The sequence below is a fragment of the Ascaphus truei genome, assembly GCF_040206685.1.
Source record: "Ascaphus truei isolate aAscTru1 chromosome 6 unlocalized genomic scaffold, aAscTru1.hap1 SUPER_6_unloc_1, whole genome shotgun sequence".
Taxonomy (NCBI): domain Eukaryota; kingdom Metazoa; phylum Chordata; class Amphibia; order Anura; family Ascaphidae; genus Ascaphus; species Ascaphus truei.
In genome coordinates this window covers 400,750-416,052 of record NW_027453833.1, presented here as the reverse complement: position 1 = coordinate 416,052, position 15,303 = coordinate 400,750, and the positions used below count along the sequence as shown (strand labels likewise).

Below are 15,303 nucleotides of genomic sequence, written 5' to 3'. Positions count from 1 at the left end.
ATGTTTCAGCCACAACGTGCAACAATCTATCCACTAGTAATGTTTCAGCCACAACGTGCAACAATCTATCCACTAGTAATGTTTCAGCCACAACGTGTGCAACAATCTATCCACTAGTAATGTTTCAGCCACAACGTGTGCAACAATCTATCCACTAGTAATGTTTCAGCCACAACGTGTGCAACAATCTATCCACTAGTAATGTTTCAGCCACAACGTGCAACAATCTATCCACTAGTAATGTTTCAGCCACAATGTGTGCAACAATCTATCCACTAGTAATGTTTCAGCCACAACGTGCAACAATCTATCCACTAGTAATGTTTCAGCCACAACGTGTGCAACAATCTATCCACTAGTAATGTTTCAGCCACAACGTGTGCAACAATCTATCCACTAGTAATGTTTCAGCCACAACGTGCAACAATCTATCCACTAGTAATGTTTCAGCCACAACGTGTGCAACAATCTATCCACTAGTAATGTTTCAGCCACAACGTGTGCAACAATGTATCCACTAGTAATGTTTCAGCCACAACGTGTGCAACAATCTATCCACTAGTAATGTTTCAGCCACAACGTGTGCAACAATCTATCCACTAGTAATGTTTCAGCCACAACGTGCAACAATCTATCCACTAGTAATGTTTCAGCCACACCGTGTGCAACAATCTATCCACTAGTAATGTTTCAGCCACAACGTGTGCAACAATCTATCCACTAGTAATGTTTCAGCCACAACGTGCAACAATCTATCCACTAGTAATGTTTCAGCCACAATGTGTGCAACAATCTATCCACTAGTAATGTTTCAGCCACAACGTGTGCAACAATCTATCCACTAGTAATGTTTCAGCCACAACGTGTGCAACAATCTATCCACTAGTAATGTTTCAGCCACAGCGTGTTCAACCTTCTATCCACTAGTAATGTTTCAGCCACAATGTGTGCAACAATCTATCCACTAGTAATGTTTCAGCCAGGTGTGCAACAATCTATCCACTAGTAATGTTTCAGCCACAACGTGTGCAACAATCTATCCACTAGTAATGTTTCAGCCACAACGTGTGCAACAATCTATCCACTAGTAATGTTTCAGCCACAACGTGTGCAACAATCTATCCACTAGTAATGTTTCAGCCACAACGTGTGCAACAATCTATCCACTAGTAATGTTTCAGCCACAGCGTGTTCAACCTTCTATCCACTAGTAATGTTTCAGCCACAATGTGTGCAACAATCTATCCACTAGTAATGTTTCAGCCAGGTGTGCAACAATCTATCCACTAGTAATGTTTCAGCCACGTGTGCAACAATCTATCCACTAGTAATGTTTCAGCCACAACGTGTGCAACAATCTATCCACTAGTAATGTTTCAGCCACAACGTGCAACAATCTATCCACTAGTAATGTTTCAGCCACGTGTGCAACAATCTATCCACTAGTAATGTTTTAGCCACGTGTGCAACAATCTATCCACTAGTAATGTTTCAGCCACAACGTGTGCAACAATCTATCCACTAGTAATGTTTCAGCCACAGCGTGTGCAACAATCTATCCACTAGTAATGTTTCAGCCACAACGTGTGCAACAATCTATCCACTAGTAATGTTTCAGCCACAACGTGTTCAACAATCTATCCACTAGTAATGTTTCAGCCACAACGTGTGCAACAATCTATCCACTAGTAATGTTTCAGCCACATGTGCAACAATCTATCCACTAGTAATGTTTCAGCCACATGTGCAACAATCTATCCACTAGTAATGTTTCAGCCACATGTGCAACAATCTATCCACTAGTAATGTTTCAGCCACAACGTGTGCAACAATCTATCCACTAGTAATGTTTCAGCCACAACGTGTGCAACAATCTATCCACTAGTAATGTTTCAGCCACAGCGTGTTCAACCTTCTATCCACTAGTAATGTTTCAGCCACAATGTGTGCAACAATCTATCCACTAGTAATGTTTCAGCCAGGTGTGCAACAATCTATCCACTAGTAATGTTTCAGCCACAACGTGTGCAACAATCTATCCACTAGTAATGTTTCAGCCACAACGTGTGCAACAATCTATCCACTAGTAATGTTTCAGCCACAACGTGTGCAACAATCTATCCACTAGTAATGTTTCAGCCACAACGTGTGCAACAATCTATCCACTAGTAATGTTTCAGCCACAGCGTGTGCAACAATCTATCCACTAGTAATGTTTCAGCCACAACGTGTGCAACAATCTATCCACTAGTAATGTTTCAGCCACAACGTGTTCAACAATCTATCCACTAGTAATGTTTCAGCCACAACGTGTGCAACAATCTATCCACTAGTAATGTTTCAGCCACAACGTGTTCAACAATCTATCCACTAGTAATGTTTCAGCCACAACGTGTGCAACAATCTATCCACTAGTAATGTTTCAGCCACATGTGCAACAATCTATCCACTAGTAATGTTTCAGCCACATGTGCAACAATCTATCCACTAGTAATGTTTCAGCCACATGTGCAACAATCTATCCACTAGTAATGTTTCAGTCACAATGTGCAACAATCTATCCACTAGTAATGTTTCAGCCACAACATGTGCAACAATCTATCCACTAGTAATGTTTCAGCCACGTGTGCAACAATCTATCCACTAGTAATGTTTCAGCCACAACGTGCAACAATCTATCCACTAGTAATGTTTCAGCCACAACGTGTGCAACAATCTATCCACTAGTAATGTTTAAGCCACAACGTGCAACAATCTATCCACTAGTAATGTTTCAGTCACGTGTGCAACAATCTATCCACTAGTAATGTTTCAGCCACAACGTGTGCAACAATCTATCCACTAGTAATGTTTCAGCCACAACGTGCAACAATCTATCCACTAGTAATGTTTCAGCCACAACGTGTGCAACAATCTATCCACTAGTAATGTTTCAGCCACAACGTGTGCAACAATCTATCCACTAGTAATGTTTCAGCCACGTGTACAACAATCTATCCACTAGTAATGTTTCAGCCACAACGTGTGCAACAATCTATCCACTAGTAATGTTTCAGCCACAACGTGTGCAACAATCTATCCACTAGTAATGTTTCAGTCACAACGTGCAACAATCTATCCACTAGTAATGTTTCAGCCACAACGGGCAACAATCTATCCACTAGTAATGTTTCAGCCACAACGTGTGCAACAATCTATCCACTAGTAATGTTTCAGTCACAATGTGCAACAATCTATCCACTAGTAATGTTTCAGCCACAACGTGTGCAACAATCTATCCACTAGTAATGTTTCAGCCACATGTGCAACAATCTATCCACTAGTAATGTTTCAGCCACATGTGCAACAATCTATCCACTAGTAATGTTTCAGCCACATGTGCAACAATCTATCCACTAGTAATGTTTCAGCCACAATGTGCAACAATCTATCCACTAGTAATGTTTCAGTCACAATGTGTGCAACAATCTATCCACTAGTAATGTTTCAGCCACAACGTGTGCAACAATCTATCCACTAGTAATGTTTCAGCCACAACGTGCAACAATCTATCCACTAGTAATGTTTCAGCCACAACGTGTGCAACAATCTATCCACTAGTAATGTTTCAGCCACAACGTGTGCAACAATCTATCCACTAGTAATGTTTCAGCCACGTGTGCAACATTCTATCCACTAGTAATGTTTCAGCCACGTGTGCAATAATCTATCCAGTAGTAATGTTTCAGTCACAATGTGCAACAATCTATCCACTAGTAATGTTTCAGCCACAACGTGCAACAATCTATCCACTAGTAATGTTTCAGCCACAACGTGTGCAACAATCTATCCACTAGTAATGTTTCAGCCACAATGTGTGCAACAATCTATCCACTAGTAATGTTTCAGCCACGTGTACAACAATCTATCCACTAGTAATGTTTCAGCCACAACGTGTGCAACAATCTATCCACTAGTAATGTTTCTGCCACGTGTACAACAATCTATCCACTAGTAATGTTTCAGCCACACCGTGTGCAACAATCTATCCACTAGTAATGTTTCAGCCACAACGTGTGCAACAATCTATCCACTAGTAATGTTTCAGCCACAACGTGTGCAACAATCTATCCACTAGTAATGTTTCAGCCACAACGTGTGCAACAATCTATCCACTAGCAATGTTTCAGCCACAATGTGTGCAACAATCTATCCACTAGTAATGTTTCAGTCACAATGTGCAACAATCTATCCACTAGTAATGTTTCAGCTACAACGTGTGCAACAATCTATCCACTAGTAATGTTTCAGTCACGTGTGCAACAATCTATCCACTAGTAATGTTTCAGCACAACGTGTGCAACAATCTATCCACTAGTAATGTTTCAGCTACAAAGTGTGCAACAATCTATCTACTAGTAATGTTTCAGTCACGTGTGCAACAATCTATCCACTAGTAATGTTTCAGCACAACGTGTGCAACAATCTATCCACTAGTAATGTTTCAGCCACGTGTGCAACAATCTATCCACTAGTAATGTTTCAGTCACAATGTGCAACAATCTATCCACTAGTAATGTTTCAGTCACAATGTGCAACAATCTATCCACTAGTAATGTTTCAGCCACAACGTGTGCAACAATCTATCCACTAATAATGTTTCAGCCACGTGTGCAACAATCTATCCACTAGTAATGTTTCAGTCACAATGTGCAACAATCTATCCACTAGTAATGTTTCAGTCACAATGTGCAACAATCTATCCACTAGTAATGTTTCAGCCACAACGTGTGCAACAATCTATCCACTAGTAATGTTTCAGCCACATGTGCAACAATCTATCCACTAGTAATGTTTCAGCCACATGTGCAACAATCTATCCACTAGTAATGTTTCAGCCACATGTGCAACAATCTATCCACTAGTAATGTTTCAGCCACATGTGCAACAATCTATCCACTAGTAATGTTTCAGCCACATGTGCAACAATCTATCCACTAGTAATGTTTCAGCCACAACGTGCAACAATCTATCCACTAGTAATGTTTCAGCCACAATGTGTGCAACAATCTATCCACTAGTAATGTTTCAGCCACAACGTGTGCAACAATCTATCCACTAGTAATGTTTCAGTCACAATGTGCAACAATCTATCCACTAGTAATGTTTCAGCCACAACGTGTGCAACAATCTATCCACTAGTAATGTTTCAGCCACATGTGGAACAATCTATCCACTAGTAATGTTTCAGCCACATGTGCAACAATCTATCCACTAGTAATGTTTCAGCCACATGTGCAACAATCTATCCACTAGTAATGTTTCAGCCACAACGTGTGCAACAATCTATCCACTAGTAATGTTTCAGCCACAACGTGTGCAACAATCTATCCACTAGTAATGTTTCAGCCACGTGTGCAACAATCTATCCACTAGTAATGTTTCAGCCACAACGTGCAACAATCTATCCACTAGTAATGTTTCAGCCACAACGTGTGCAACAATCTATCCACTAGTAATGTTTCAGCCACAGCGTGTCAACAATCTATCCACTAGTAATGTTTCAGCCACAACGTGTGCAACAATCTATCCACTAGTAATGTTTCAGAAACAATGTGTGCAACAATCTATCCACTAATAATGTTTCAGTCACAATGTGCAACAATCTATCCACTAGTAATGTTTCAGCCACAACGTGTGCAACAATCTATCCACTAGTAATGTTTCAGCCACATGTGCAACAATCTATCCACTAGTAATGTTTCAGCCACAACGTGTGCAACAATCTATCCACTAGTAATGTTTCAGCCACAACGTGTGCAACAATCTATCCAGTAGTAATGTTTCAGCCACAACGTGTGCAACAATCTATCCACTAGTAATGTTTCAGCCACAACGTGTGCAACAATCTATCCACTAGTAATGTTTCAGCCACGTGTGTAACAATCTATCCACTAGTAATGTTTCAGCCACAGTGTGTGCAACAATCTATCCACTAATAATGTTTCAGCCACAACGTGTGCAACAATCTATCCACTAGTAATGTTTCAGCCACAACGTGTGTAACAATCTATCCACTAGTAATGTTTCAGCCACAACGTGTGTAACAATCTATCCACTAGTAATGTTTCAGCCACAACGTGCAACAATCTATCCACTAGTAATGTTTCAGCCACAACGTGTGCAACAATCTATCCACTAGTAATGTTTCTGCCACGTGTGCAACAATCTATCCACTAGTAATGTTTAAGTCATGTGTGCAACAATCTATCCACTAGTAATGTTTCAGCCACAACGTGTGCAACAATCTATCCACTAGTAATGTTTCAGCCACGTGTGCAACAATCTATCCACTAGTAATGTTTCAGCCACAATGTGTGCAACCATCTATCCACTAGTAATTTTTCAGCCACAACGTGTGCAACAATCTATCCACTAATAATGTTTCAGCCACAACGTGCAACAATCTATCCACTAGTAATGTTTCAGTCACAACGTGTGCAACAATCTATCCACTAGTAATGTTTCAGCCACAATGTGTGCAACAATCTATCCACTGGTAATGTTTCAGCCACAACGTGTGCAACAATCTATCCAGTAGTAATGTTTCTGCCACGTGTACAACAATCTATCCACTAGTAATGTTTTAGTCACGTGTGCAACAATCTATCCACTACTAATGTTTCAGCCACAACTTGTTTAACAATCTATCCACTAGTAATGTTTCAGCCACAGCGTGTGCAACAATCTATCCACTAGTAATGTTTCAGCCACAACATGTGCAACAATCTATCCAGTAGTAATGTTTCAGCCACGTGTGCAACAATCTATCCACTAGTAATGTTTCAGCCACAACGTGTGCAACAATCTATCCACTAGTAATGTTTCAGCCACAGCGTGTGTAACAATCTATCCACTAGTAATGTTTCAGCCACAACATGTGCAAAAATCTATCCACTAGTAATGTTTCAGCCACAACGTGCAACAATCTATCCACTAGTAATGTTTCAGCCACAACGTGTGCAACAATCTATCCACTAGTAATGTTTCAGCCACGTGTGCAACAATCTATCCACTAGTAATGTTTCAGCCACATGTGCAACAATCTATCCACTAGTAATGTTTCAGCCACATGTGCAACAATCTATCCACTAGTAATGTTTCAGCCACAACGTGTGCAACAATCTATCCACTAGTAATGTTTCAGCCACGTGTGCAACAATCTATCCACTAGTAATGTTTCAGCCACATGTGCAACAATCTATCCACTAGTAATGTTTCAGCCACATGTGCAACAATCTATCCACTAGTAATGTTTCAGAAACAATGTGTGCAACAATCTATCCACTAGTAATGTTTCAGCCACAACGTGTGCAACAATCTATCCACTAGTAATGTTTCAGCCACAACGTGTGCAACAATCTATCCACTAGTAATGTTTCAGCCACAACGTGTGCAACAATCTATCCACTAGTAATGTTTCAGCCACAACGTGTGCAACAATCTATCCACTAGTAATGTTTCAGCCACAACGTGTGCAACAATCTATCCACTAGTAATGTTTCAGCCACAACGTGTGCAACAATCTATCCACTAGTAATGTTTCAGCCACAACGTGTGCAACAATGTATCCACTAGTAATGTTTCAGCCACAGCGTGTTCAACAATCTATCCACTAGTAATGTTTCAGCCACAACGTGTGCAACAATCTATCCACTAGTAATGTTTCAGCCACAACGTGTTCAACAATCTATCCACTAGTAATGTTTCAGCCACAACGTGTGCAACAATCTATCCACTAGTAATGTTTCAGCCACAATGTGTGCAACAATCTATCCACTAGTAATGTTTCAGCCACAGCGTGTGCAACAATTTATCCACTAGTAATGTTTCAGCCACATGTGCAAAAATCTATCCACTAGTAATGTTTTAGCCACGTGTGCAACAATCTATCCACTAGTAATGTTTCAGCCACAACGTGTGCAACAATCTATCCACTAGTAATGTTTCAGCCACAACGTGTGCAACAATCTATCCACTAGTAATGTTTCAGCCACAACGTGTGCAACAATCTATCCACTAGTAATGTTTCAGCCACAACGTGTGCAACAATCTATCCACTAGTAATGTTTCAGCCACAACGTGTGCAACAATCTATCCACTAGTAATGTTTCAGCCACATGTGCAAAAATCTATCCACTAGTAATGTTTCAGCCACAACGTGTGTAACAATCTATCCACTAGTAATGTTTCAGCCACAACGTGCAACAATCTATCCACTAGTAATGTTTCAGCCACAACGTGTGCAACAATCTATCCACTAGTAATGTTTCAGCCACGTGTGCAACAATCTATCCACTAGTAATGTTTCAGCCACAACGTGTGCAACAATCTATCCACTAGTAATGTTTCAGCCACGTGTGCAACAATCTATCCACTAATAATGTTTCAGCCACAATGTGTGCAACCATCTATCCACTAGTAATGTTTCAGCCACAACGTGCAACAATCTATCCACTAGTAATGTTTCAGTCACAACGTGTGCAACAATCTATCCACTAGTAATGTTTCAGCCACGTGTACTACAATCTATCCACTAGTAATGTTTTAGTCACGTGTGCAACAATCTATCCACTACTAATGTTTCAGCCACAACTTGTTTAACAATCTATCCACTAGTAATGTTTCAGCCACAGCGTGTGCAACAATCTATCCACTAGTAATGTTTCAGCCACAACGTGTGCAACAATCTATCCACTAGTAATGTTTCAGCCACAACGTGTGCAACAATCTATCCACTAGTAATGTTTCAGCCACAGCGTGTGAAACAATCTATCCACTAGTAATGTTTCAGCCACAACGTGTGCAACAATCTATCCACTAGTAATGTTTCAGTCACAACGTGTGCAACAATCTATCCACTAGTAATGTTTCAGCCACGTGTACTACAATCTATCCACTAGTAATGTTTTAGTCACGTGTGCAACAATCTATCCACTACTAATGTTTCAGCCACAACTTGTTTAACAATCTATCCACTAGTAATGTTTCAGCCACAGCGTGTGCAACAATCTATCCACTAGTAATGTTTCAGCCACAACGTGTGCAACAATCTATCCACTAGTAATGTTTCAGCCACAACGTGTGCAAAAATCTATCCACTAGTAATGTTTCAGCCACGTGTGCAACAATCTATCCACTGGTAATGTTTCAGCCACAACGTGTGCAACAATCTATCCACTAGTAATGTTTCAGCCACAACGTGTGCAACAATCTATCCACTAGTAATGTTTCAGCCACAACGTGTGCAACAATCGAGTGTGTATGAGTGTGTGTGTATGACTGCATGAGTGTGTGTGCTAGTGTATGAGTGTGTGTGAGTGTATGTGTGTATGAGTGCGAGTATGTGCGAGTGCATGAGTGTGTGCTAGTGTATGAGTGTGTGCTAATGTATAAGTGTGTGCAAGTGCCTGAGTGTGTGTGCTAGTAAATGATTGTGTGCTAGTGTATGTGTGTGTGTATGTATGAGTGTGAATGTGTGTATGAGTGTGTGCTAGTGTATGAGTGTGTGCTAGTGAATGTGTGTGCTAGTATATGAGTGTGTGTGAGTGCATTAGTGTGTGTTAGTGTGTGCTAGTATATGAGTGTGTGTGTGTGTGTTTGTGTATGAGTGTGTGTGTGTGAGTGTGTTCAGTTAGTTCTGTACTAAATCCTCCAAAGGCAACCGGATGTCTGATGCTTATTAGAATTTAGGCTTCTGTAGATACCCCTGCAGATACCTCTGCAGATATAAATAGAAATAAATGATATGTGCATAACGTGTGTGTGAGAATCAGTATATAGCAGTAATGACCTGGCTAACGTGTGTGTGTGTGTGTGAGAATCAGTATATAGCAGTAATGACCTGGCTAACGTGTGTGTGTGTGTGTGTGTGTGAGAATCAGTATATAGCAGTAATGACCTGGCTAACGTGTGTGTGTGTGTGAGAATCAGTATATAGCAGTAATGACCTGGCTAACATGTGTGTGTGTGTGTGTGTGTGTGTGTGTGAGAATCAGTATATAGCAGTAATGATCTGGCTAACGTGTGTGTGTGTGTGAGAATCAGTATATAGCAGTAATGATCTGGCTAACGTGTGTGTGTGTGTGTGTGTGTGAGAATCAGTATATAGCAGTAATGACCTGGCTAACGTGTGTGTGTGTGTGTGTGTGAGAATCAGTATATAGCAGTAATGACCTGGCTAACGTGTGTGTGTGTGTGTGCGAATCAGTATATAGCAGTAATGACCTGGCTAACGTGTGTGTGTGTGTGTGTGTGAGAATCAGTATATAGCAGTAATGACCTGGCTAACGTGTGTGTGTGTGTGTGAGAATCAGTATATAGCAGTAATGACCTGGCTAACGTGTGTGTGTGTGTGTGTGTGAGAATCAGTATATAGCAGTAATGACCTGGCTAACGTGTGTGTGTGTGTGTGTGAGAATCAGTATATAGCAGTAATGACCTGGCTAACGTGTGTGTGTGTGTGTGTGAGAATCAGTATATAGCAGTAATGACCTGGCTAACGTGTGTGTGTGTGTGAGAATCAGTATATAGCAGTAATGACCTGGCTAACGTGTGTGTGTGTGTGTGAGAATCAGTATATAGCAGTAATGACCTGGCTAACGTGTGTGTGTGTGTGAGAATCAGTATATAGCAGTAATGATCTGGCTAACGTGTGTGTGTGTGTGAGAATCAGTATATAGCAGTAATGACCTGGCTAACGTGTGTGTGTGTGTGTGTGAGCATCAGTATATAGCAGTAATGACCTGGCTGTGTTATAGTTGGGTTTTGGGGCTGAGACGTCGCACATTGGGCTCCTGGAGTTACCGGCTGGGGCTGCTTCTGCGCGTGTGTGTGATAACTTTTTAATGGACTAATTACACGTGATATTGACGAGCTTTTGGGACCTGAACTTCTCTATTTATCATGTGGAGCGGGTGTACAAGACAGAGCGCAGGAAATCCCTCCTTTATACACAATGAAGTCTGTCCTCCCGGAGAATAAAACGGGGGTTGTGTGTGGCAGAATTACATGTGTAATTAACGTGTGTCCTTCTGTGCATTTAATGAGCATTGAGATATGGTGGATATATATATATATTTATTTATATAGTGGATTTATATGGAGGATATATAGAGCCTCTAGCACACAGCCTCGCAGAGCCTCTAGCACACAGCCTCGCAGAGCCCCTAGCACACAGCCTCGCAGAGCCCCTAACACACAGCCTCGCAGAGCCTCTAACACACAGCCTCGCAGAGCCTCTAACACACAGCCTCGCAGAGCCCCTAACACACAGCCTCGCAGAGCCTCTAGCACACAGCCTCGCAGAGCCCCTAGCACACAGCCTCGCAGAGCCCCTAGCACACAGCCTCGCAGAGCCCCTAACACACAGCCTCGCAGAGCCCCTAACACACAGCCTCGCAGAGCCCCTAGCACACAGCCTCGCAGAGCCTCTAGCACACAGCCTCGCAGAGCCTCTAACACACAGCCTCGCAGAGCCTCTAGCACACAGCCTCGCAGAGCCCCTAGCACACAGCCTCGCAGAGCCCCTAGCACACAGCCTCGCAGAGCCTCTAGCACACAGCCTCGCAGAGCCTCTAACACACAGCCTCGCAGAGCCCCTAGCACACAGCCTCGCAGAGCCCCTAACACACAGCCTCGCAGAGCCCCTAACACACAGCCTCGCTGAGCCTCTAACACACAGCCTCGCAGAGCCTCTAGCACACAGCCTTGCAGAGCCTCTAACACACAGCCTCGCAGAGTCTCTAGCACACAGCCTCGCAGAGCCTCTAGCACACAGCCTCGCAGAGCCCCTAGCACACAGCCTCGCAGAGCCTCTAGCACACAGCCTCACAGAGCCTCTAACACACAGCCTCGCAGAGCCTCTAACACACAGCCTCGCAGAGCCTCTAACACACAGCCTCGCAGAGCCTCTAGCACACAGCCTCGCAGAGCCTCTAGTACACAGACTCACAGTGCCTCTAGCACACAGCCTCACAGAGCCTCTAGCACACAGCCTCGCAGAGCCTCTAGTACACAGACTCACAGAGCCTCTAGCACACAGCCTCGCAGAGCCCCTAGCACACAGCCTCGCAGAGCCTCTAGCACACAGCCTCGCAGAGCCTCTAGCACACAGCCTCACAGAGCCCCTAGCACACAGCCTCGCAGAGCCTCTAGCACACAGCCTCACAGAGCCCCTAACACACAGCCTCACAGATCCCCTAGCACACAGCCTCGCAGAGCCTCTAGCACACAGCCTCACAGAGCCCCTAACACACAGCCTCACAGAGCCCCTAGCACACAGCCTCACAGATCCCCTAGCACACAGCCTCGCAGAGCCTCTAGCACACAGCCTCGCAGAGCCTCTAGCACACAGCCTCACAGAGCCTCTAGTACACAGCCTCGCAGAGCCTCTAGCACACAGCCTCACAGAGCCTCTAGCACACAGCCTCGCAGAGCCCCTAGCACACAGCCTCGCAGAGCCTCTAGCACACAGCCTCACAGAGCACCTAGCACACAGCCTCACAGATCCCCTAGCACACAGCCTCGCAGAGCCTCTAGCACACAGCCTCGCAGAGCCTCTAGCACACAGCCCCGCAGAGCCTCTAGTATACAGCCTCACAGAGCCCCTAGCACACAGCCTCGCAGAGCCTCTAGCACACAGCCTCACAGAGCCCCTAGCAAATCGCCTCACAGAGCCCCTAGCACACAGCCTCGCAGAGCCTCTAGCACACAGCCTCGCAGAGCCCCTAACACACAGCCTCGCAGAGCCTCTAGCACACAGCCTCGCAGAGCTTCTAGCACACAGCCTCACAGAGCCCCTAGCACACAGCCTCGCAGAGCCCCTAACACACAGCCTCGCAGAGCCTCTAGCACACAGCCTCGCAGAGCCCCTAACACACAGCCTCGCAGAGCCTCTAGCACACAGCCTCACAGAGCCTCTAGCACACAGCCTCACAGAGCCTCTAGCACACAGCCTCACAGAGCCCCTAGCACACAGCCTCGCAGAGCCACTAACACACAGCCTCGCAGAGCCTCTAGCACACAGCCTCGCAGAGCCTCTAGCACACAGCCTCGCAGAGCCCCTAGCACACAGCCTCGCAGAGCCTCTAGCACACAGCCTCGCAGAGCCTCTAGCACACAGCCTCACAGAGCCCCTAGCACACAGCCTCGCAGAGCCTCTAGCACACAGCCTCACAGAGCCCCTAGCACACAGCCTCACAGATCCCCTAGCACACAGCTTCGCAGAGCCTCTAGCACACAGCGTCGCAGAGTTTCTAGCACACAGCCTCACAGAGCCTCTAGCACACAGCCTCACAGAGCCCCTAGCACACAGCCTCGCAGAGCCTCTAGCACACAGCCTCACAGAGCCCCTAGCACACAGCCTCACAGGTCCCCTAGCACACAGCCTCGCAGAGCCTCTAGCACACAGCCTCGCAGAGCCTCTAGCACACAGCCTCACAGAGCCTCTAGTACACAGCCTCGCAGAGCCTCTAGCACACAGCCTCACAGAGCCTCTAGCACACAGCCTCGCAGAGCCCCTAGCACACAGCCTCGCAGAGCCTCTAGCACACAGCCTCGCAGAGCCCCTAGCACACAGCCTCACAGATCCCCTAGCACACAGCCTCGCAGAGCCTCTAGCACACAGCCTCGCAGAGCCTCTAGCACACAGCCCCGCAGAGCCTCTAGTACACAGCCTCACAGAGCCCCTAGCACACAGCCTCGCAGAGCCTCTAGCACACAGCCTCACAGAGCCCCTAGCAAACCGCCTCACAGAGCCCCTAGCACACAGCCTCGCAGAGCCTCTAGCACACAGCCTCGCAGAGCCCCTAACACACAGCCTCGCAGAGCCTCTAGCACACAGCCTCGCAGAGCTTCTAGCACACAGCCTCACAGAGCCCCTAGCACACAGCCTCGCAGAGCCCCTAACACACAGCCTCGCAGAGCCTCTAGCACACAGCCTCGCAGAGCCCCTAACACACAGCCTCGCAGAGCCTCTAGCACACAGCCTCACAGAGCCTCTAGCACACAGCCTCACAGAGCCTCTAGCACACAGCCTCACAGAGCCCCTAGCACACAGCCTCGCAGAGCCACTAACACACAGCCTCGCAGAGCCTCTAACACACAGCCTCGCAGAGCCTCTAGCACACAGCCTCGCAGAGCCCCTAACACACAGCCTCGCAGAGCCTCTAGCACACAGCCTCGCAGAGCCTCTAGCACACAGCCTCGCAGAGCCCCTAACACACAGCCTCGCAGAGCCCCTAACACACAGCCTCGCAGAGCCCCTAACACACAGCCTCGCAGAGCCCCTAACACACAGCCTCGCAGAGCCTCTAACACACAGCCTCGCAGAGCCCCTAGCACACAGCCTCGCAGAGCCTCTAGCACACAGCCTCGCAGAGCCTCTAACACACAGCCTCGCAGAGCCCCTAGCACACAGCCTCGCAGAGCCTCTAGCACACAGCCTCGCAGAGCCTCTAGCACACCGCCTCGCAGAGCCCCTAGCACACAGCCTCGCAGAGCCCCTAACACACAGCCTCGCAGAGCCTCTAACACACAGCCTCGCAGAGCCCCTAGCACACAGCCTCGCAGAGCCTCTAACACACAGCCTCGCAGAGCCTCTAGCACACAGCCTCGCAGAGCCCCTAACACACAGCCTCGCAGAGCCTCTAGCACACAGCCTCGCAGAGCCCCTAACACACAGCCTCGCAGAGCCTCTAGCACACAGCCTCGCAGAGTCTCTAGCACACAGCCTCGCAGAGCCTCTAGCACACAGCGTCGCAGAGTCTCTAGCACACAGCCTCGCAGAGCCTCTAGCACACAGCCTCGCAGAGCCTCTAACACACAGCCTCGCAGAGCCTCTAACACACAGCCTCGCAGAGCCTTTAGCACACAGCCTCGCAGAGCCTCTAACACACAGCCTCGCAGAGCCTCTAACACACAGCCTCGCAGAGCCTCTAGCACACAGCCTCGCAGAGCCTCTAACACACAGCCTCGCAGAGCCTCTAGCACACAGACTCGCAGAGTCTCTAGCACACAGCCTCGCAGAGCCTCTAACACACAGCCTCGCAGAGCCTCTAGCACACAGCCTCGCAGAGCCTCTAACACACAGCCTCGCAGAGCCCCTAACACACAGCCTCGCAGAGCCCCTAACACACAGCCTCGCAGAGCCCCTAGCACACAGCCTCGCAGAGCCCCTAACACACAGCCTCGCAGAGCCCCTAACACACAGCCTCGCAGAGCCCCTAGCACACAGCCTCGCAGAGCCTCTAGCACACAGCCTCG

The 15,303-nt window shown here is 46.4% G+C and overlaps 1 long non-coding RNA gene across 1 annotated transcript in view; it reads left to right on the top strand.

Moving 5' to 3' along the window:
* LOC142473371 (uncharacterized) overlaps positions 1 to 5,250 on the top strand; it is a 5,749-nt gene extending 499 nt beyond the window's left edge. Inside the window, exons 1-2 of the long non-coding RNA XR_012790061.1 lie at positions 1 to 781; positions 1,268 to 5,250. The exon at positions 1 to 781 is cut by the window's left edge and continues 499 nt beyond it. This is a non-coding gene — a long non-coding RNA (uncharacterized LOC142473371). The remainder of the gene's footprint in view (positions 782 to 1,267) is intronic.
* Positions 5,251 to 15,303: the final 10,053 nt, after the last annotated feature.